At 41.6% G+C, this 7424-nt stretch overlaps 1 pseudogene; it reads left to right on the top strand.

Annotated features, from left to right (window-relative positions):
* Window positions 1–5762: 5762 nt before the first annotated feature.
* LOC109257917 (elongation factor 1-alpha 1-like) lies at window positions 5763–7141 on the top strand (annotated as a pseudogene).
* The last annotated feature ends 283 nt before the right edge of the window (window positions 7142–7424 follow it).

Genomic DNA, 7424 nt, shown 5'->3' with positions numbered 1-7424 from the left:
TCGGTGCCCAGGACAGTGTCTGATACGTAGTAGGTGCTTAGGAAAAGCATAATCAATGAACAAATGGGTTATAACGTCCTGCCCCTTTACCACGTGGCTGGCCAGCACCCTCCTGCCCCTGTGACTCCCCACTCCTCCTGGGACCCTGGGCACCTCCTGCAGTGGGTCCTCAGCTGGGTCCTACAGCAAAGGCCTCTGCCCTGGAGAGAAGGAGGGGCCTAGCCCGGGGCTGATGTTGCTGGAAGCCCCTTCTGCCTGACCCCTCTGCCCTATAAACCCCGTCTTATTCTGCTTGTAGGACTGTCCACCACCTGAAAGGACTGGGTTAACCAAGCCCATCTGCTCAGCTGTCATGAGGCCGAGTTGGGCTAAGCATACCTGGGGACAGCAAGGATGTCCATGTCTCTGGGTGTGGGCATGCGGGCTCCAATGGGGTGGTGAGGTCCTTGGCCTGTGGTCAGGGTGAGGAGCTGGGATTCTATTCTAGAGAGTCACTGAAGGGCCTACTGCAGACCCTGTGGGGGGCACAGAATGAAATCTGGTAGATGAAACCGGTGTCCTCAGCTCCCAGATGAGATGGTGAAACAGGGAAATGGAAGCCCATTCCTCGTACCAAGGCTCCTGCTGCACAGGACAAAGGAGGTGTGGCCCTGCCTCCAAGAGCTCAGACCCTACAGAGGCCACCGGGCTGCACATTCATTAATTCCCCCATCTATGCATGCATCTGTCCGTAATCCACCCACCCACCGTCCTTCCACCCAGGGGTGTGTCTGCAGGGCCTGGATGGTCTCCTGCACCCACTGTCTCAAGGTGAAGATTGTAAAGAGAGAAAGGTCAAGCTCCAGGCTTGGACTGGGCTCTCCCTTGCTCAAGTCCTGGGTGAGGAAGAAGAAGGGAAAGGAAAAAACTCTCTGGACACCTGTACTGTAGCCTGCACTGTGGTAGGCATTTGAGAGGAATGATTTCTTCTGCTTTTCAAAGCTACCTGATGAGGGAGGGATTATCCTTTATATTTTTCCCAGAAGAAACTGGAGATTAGAGAGAGTAGGCGGCTTACCCAAGGCCACAGAGCTAGTAAGTGGCTGAACCAACACTGGCACTAAAGGCTAGCTCATTCCAAACTCCCAATGAAAAGGAGGGATTCAAGGCAACCCATGTAATTGCTGATAGGCAAGCGGTCTGTAAGCCAAAGCACAAGCCAACAGGTGAGCCGAGTGCTGCCTGCACCAAGATTTTTTATGCCATCATTAAATATTTGATATAAAGATAATACATGCACAAGGTGAAAAAAAAGAGGTCACATGTACAAGATGAACAATAAAGAGAAGGTCTCAATTTCCAGCTCCGGTCATGATGAAGTCCCGAGTGGAAGATTTACCCCTCCCCCACAAGCAACTATAAAACTAGATAAAGTATATATGAGGCAACTGTTCCGAACACTAGGCCTCACACAAAGGAGAACTGTAATTCTCAAGAGAAGGAGAGCACACAAGGTGAGCTCCACAACCTGGCTTTCTGTCTGATGCACTCACCCAGCTGTGGCACAGGGATATGGAACCTACACAGACAGCGTCCTGGGAAGGGGGGACACAGTGGTGCTCGGGACTGCTGAGGTGGAGAGAACGGCAAGGCAAGGAGTGGGAAGGAGAAGACTGTGCAGGGATGCACCAGAATTTTTCCCAGAGCACCTCAGCATCTCGGCAGAATATACTGGCTAGAAATGCACAGGGCTGCGCTCTGCTGGGGTTAGCAGAGAACGGCTGGTGGGTAGTTGAGAGCTGAAGGGGGGGATCCAGGAGGGCTCAATGACATGGTGTTCTGCCTCACTGTTATGAAGGGCTACTCTAGGCCCTCCCTAAAATGCCTACCAGCAAGCCTCAATGGAATCAAGTTCATCTGCTGATAAACTAATGGCCTGTCAGAAAACCAGTGAACATTCTCTAAAGAAAGAGAACATCCAGGTTCTCAACAGCATAGCATCCACAATGCTTGAAACACAATAAAAAATTACTAGACATACAAAAAGCAGGAAAAGGGAACCTACAACCAGGAGAGAAAGAAAGAAAGAAAGAAAGAAAGAAAGAAAGAAAGAAAGAAAGAAAGAAAGAAAGAAAGAAAGAAAGAAAGAAAGAAAGAAAGAAAGAAAAAGAGTAAACAGACATAGAAATAAAACATATGTTTGATTAACAGACAAGGACTTTAAATGATTGCGATACTGTATTATCTATTATACTACAGTCAAGAACTTAAAGTAGAAGAGTGAATGGGTGCCTGGATGGCTCAGTTGGTTAAGCATCCAACTTTCGGCTCAGGTCATGATCTCACGGTTAGTGAGTTCAAGCCCCGCATCAGGCTCTGTGCTGACAGCTCAGAGCATGGATCCTGCTTTGGATTTTGTGTCTCCCTCTCTTTCTGCCCCTCCCCCACTTGTGTGCATGTGTGCATGCAAGTGCATGTGCTCTCTTGCTCTCTCTCGCAAAAATAAATAAACATTAAAAAATTTAAAGTAGAAGCATGAAAAAAAAAGTGGAATTTCATCAGGGAACATGAAACTATAGAGAAGAATCAAGTGGAAATTCTAGAGCTGATAAAATACTTGCAAGGTGAAATTTATTAGCAATTGGATTCTGCAGGAGAAAGATCAGTAAACTTGAAGACAAGGTGATAGAACTATCCGGTTGAAGCACACAGAGAACGAGATGTCAGAAAATAATCAGAGTCTCAGAATTGTGCGGAAAATATCAATTAGTCTAACGTGTGTAAAATTGAAGTCCTAAAAGAAGAGAGAGAGAAATTGGATGAAAACCATAGACCCAAAGATGTAAGAGGCACAATGGAACTTGAGCAGGATAAACAGGGGGAAAAAAAAAGAGGAACCCACGCTAGGATTCCTCATATTTAAATGGTTAAAAAGCAAATTAAAGACTGATTCAGTTGGTGAGCATGTGGCCCTTGATCTCAGGGTTGTGAGTTTGAGGTCCACATTGGGTGTAGCAGTTGCTTCAAAGTAAAATCTCCCACTGAGTTATCATCAGAAACAAGACAATAAAGTGACATCTTTGAAATGCGGCAAAAAAATTCAATCTAGAATTCTATAGCCAGCAAAATCACCCCTTAAAAATAAAGGGAAAATAAAGACATTCCATGCAAACAAAAGCTGAGATAATTCATCTACAGCAGATTTAAACTACCATAAATGTTAAAGGAAGCTCTTTGGACTCAACAGCTATAATAGCAGATGTAAGCCTACTTACATGAAGTAGTGAGGAGTGCCAACAATGACAAATACATGGGAAAGTAGAAAGGATTTTGACATGTCTGTAGAGAAAGAGAATTGATTCATAACGATAAAAGTAGATTCTTCAGGAAGATACAGCCATTCTGAACATGAATGCCCCAAACAACCAAATGTTCAAAATGCAGAGAAGCAAACACTGAGGAACTAAAGAAATAGACACACCCACAGATCACAGATATAGAGATGTAACCTTCCTCTTGGAGTAACTGAGGAGCCATCAATAAGGAGATGGAAGATCTGCACATCATAAGCCAAATTGACAGAGTTGACATCTATAAACCACAACACTGATGAACTCACATTTTTAAAATGCATATGGAAGTTCAGCAAAATGAGTCATACTCCGTTAAAAAGCATTGCAATAAGAGTATGTTCTCTAGCCATTACTAGAGATTAAGAAATCCGTAAGAAGTTAATAAGAAGATCTTTAAAAGTAACACACTTCTAAATAATCCATGGGTCAAAGAAGAAATCACAAAGGAGATCAGAAAATATTTTTGAAGTGGTGAACACTAAAACATGTCAAAATCTATGGAAGGAAGCAGAAATTGTTCTTAAAGGGAAATTTACAGCTTGAAATGCCAACAGAAGAAATACATACAATCATCTAAATTCCACCTTGAGAATTTAAAAAAGAACAAATTAAAACCAAAATAGAAAGAAGGATATAATAAAGACAAGAACAGAAGTCAATAAAGTAGAAAATAAACAATAGAGAAAATCAAGAAAATAAAAAGTTGGTTATCTGAAGATCAATAACATTGACAAAACACCTAACTAGCTCAATTAAAGAAAAAGGGAAAATACAAGCTGCTGTTATTATGGATGAAAGAGGGGATGTAATTACATGTCCTGAAGACAGTAAAACAGCAATAAAGGAATGTTATAGACAACCTTATGCCAATATATTTGACAACTTAAATAAAATGGACAAATTCCTCAAAAGGCACAATTCCATATTTCATGTGGATGTGCACACACACACACACACACACACACACACATACAGTACACATGAATAGCCCTATACTTACTAACACTTTGAGATTTCCCCACAAAGAAAACTCTAGGCTCAGATAACTTCACTAGGGAATTATATCAAATATTTAAGGAAGAAATAATACCAATCTTACACGAAGTCTTTCAGAAAATACAGGAGGAGGAAAAACTTTCTAACCATTATAGAAGGCTATCATAACCTTAATAAAAACTAGCAAAGGACATTACAAGAAAAGAAAATTACAGACCAATATTCTTTAAGCATATAGACACAAAATCCTTAGCAAATATTAGCAAATCAATTGCAGGAAAAATGTGTGTGTGTGTGTGTGTGCACGCATATGTATCCAAGTGCACACATGTCAATACCAGGAATGCAAGGTTGCTTTAATATTGAAAAAATGAGTATAATTTACCACATTAATAGAATGAAGGAAAAAATATATGATCACATCAATAAATATAGAAAAAAATTTGAAAAATTCAACACCTGTCCAAATCCCATGATTTGGAGGACATGGAGGAACCTCTCAGCAAATTCTAGAAACAGAAGGAAACTTCCTCAATCTGATAAAGAATATCTATAAGAAACCAGCAATTAGCATCACATGCAATGGTGAAACATTGCATACTTTGCTTCTTAGATTGAAAAAAGAAAAGGGATGTCTGCTCTCATTCCTTCTATTTAACATTGTACTTGAGGTTATAGCCAGTGCAATAAGGTAATAAAATAGAAATCAAATACATAGAGATTGGAAAGAAAGAAAAAAAATGTCTTTATTTTTCAGAGGACACATTGTGTAAATAGCAAAGTCTAAGGAATTTACCAAAAAAATCTAGAAATAGTAAATGAATTAGGCAAGATTTCATGATACAAGGTCATTATATAGAAATCAATTATATTTCCATATGATATCAATGAATAATTAGAATATGATTCTTAAAAAAACACAATACTATCTATGAAGCATCAAAAATGTACAATGACTAGGGGAAAACTTAACCCAAGTTGTACTGGAACTGTTCACTGAAAACTACAAAACATGGCTAACAGAAATTGAGGAAGACCTACATAAATGTAGATAAATACCATGTTATTGGGTTGAAAGACAACATTGCTAAGATGTTAATTCCCAAATTGATCTATAGATTTAATACAATCCCAATCAAAATCTCAGCAGTGCTCTTAGAAATTGACAAGTTTATCCTAAAATTTATATAGAAATGTGACATAGAGTATCCAAAGCCATCTTGAGAAAGAAGGGAAAGATTGGTAGGCTTACACTATGTCAAGACTCATTATGGCATTGGCAAAAGGATGGAAAAACTGATCAATGGAATAGACAGTAGTCCAGAAATAAATCCACCCTTATAGGGTTAACCGATTTTTTGACAAGAGCTCCAAAGGAATTGAAGAAGAAAGAAAGACTTTTTAGGAAATAGGTCCAGACCTTTTCCACAATGAGTTTGCCACCAGAACACAGGTGTTGTGAAAACCACCGCTAAACCTAAAACAAGATGGGAAAGGAAAAGACTCATATCAACATCGTCGTCATTGGATATGTAGACTCAGGTAAGTCTACTACTACTGGTCATCTAATCTGAGGCCGCTGAGATGGAAAAGGGCTCCTTCAAGTATGCCTGGGTCTTGGATAAACTGAAAGCTGAATGTGAACGTGATTATCACCATTGATACTTCCCTGTGGCAGCTTGAGACTAGTAAGTGTTATGTGACCAGCATTGATGCCCCAGGACACAGAGACTGTATCAAAAATATGAGTCCAGGCACATCTCAGGCTGACTGTGCTGTCATGATCGTTGCTGGTTATGTTGGCAAATTTGAACCAGGCACCCCCAAGAACGGGCAGACCCATGAGCATGCCTTTTTGGCATGTAAAACAACTTATTGTTGGTGTTAACAAAATGGATTCCACTGAGCCACCCTACAGGTACGAAGGAATCATTAAAGAAGTCAGCACCTACATTAAGAAAACTGGCTACAACCCCCACACAGTGGCATTTGTGCCAATTTCTGATTGGAAAGGTGACAACATGCTGGAGCAAGTGCTAACACACCTCGGTTCAAGGGATGGAAAGTCACCCGTACAGATGGCAATGACAGTGGAACCACACTGCTTGAAGCTCTGCATTGCATTCTGCCACCTACTCGTCCAACTGACAAGCCCTTGCGTCTGCCCCTCCAGATGTCTACACAATTGGTGGTATTGGTACTGTCCCTGTGGGTCGAGTGGAGACTGGTGTTCACCAGGCATGGTGGTCACGTTTGTTCCGGTCAATGCTACAACTGAAGTAAAGTCTGTTGGAACCTACCATGAAGCTTTGAGTGAGGCTCTCCCTGGGGACAATGTGGGCTTCAATGTCAAGAACGTATCTGTTAAAGATGTTGGTCGTGGCAATGTGGCTGGTGACAGCAGAAATGACCCGCCAATGGAAGCAGCTGGCTTCATGGCTCAGGTGATTATCCTGGACCATCCAGGCCATCCCGGTGCTGGATACACACCTGTGCTGGACTGTCACCCAGCTCACATCGCCTGCAAGTTCGCTGAGCTGAAGGAGATTGATTGTGGTTCTGGAAAAAAGCTGGAAGGTGGCTCCACGTTCTTGAAATCTGGCGATGCTTCCATTGTTGATATGGTTCCTGGCAAGCCTGTGTGTGTGTTGAGAGCTTCTCTGACTATCCTCCTCTGGGCTGTTTTGCTGTTTGTGTCATGAGACAGAAGGTTGTTGTGGGTGGTATCAAAGCAGTGGACAAGAAGGCAGCTGGAGCTGGCAAGGTCACCAAGTCTGCCCAGGAAGCTCAGAAAGCTAAATGAATATTATGCCCATACCTGCCTTGATCAGTGGCCGAAGAACGGTGTCACAACTATTTGCGCCAGGTGGCCATTTAAGTACAATGGTAAAAGACCGGTTGATGATAACAATGCATTGTAAAACCTTCAGAAGCAAAGGAGAATGTTTTGTGGACCATTTTTTTGTGTGTGTGGTGTGTGTGGCAGTTTCAAGTTATTAGTTTTTAAAATCAGTACTTTTTAATGGAAACAACTTGACCAAAGGTCTGTCACAGAATTTTGAGGCCCATTAAAACAAAAATTTGATGAGGAAAAAA

The sequence above is a fragment of the Panthera pardus genome, unplaced genomic scaffold, assembly GCF_024362965.1.
Source record: "Panthera pardus isolate Hobbes unplaced genomic scaffold, ASM2436296v1 HiC_scaffold_20, whole genome shotgun sequence".
Classification (NCBI taxonomy): Eukaryota; Metazoa; Chordata; class Mammalia; order Carnivora; family Felidae; genus Panthera; species Panthera pardus.
This window is presented reverse-complemented; position numbering and strand designations above follow the sequence as displayed.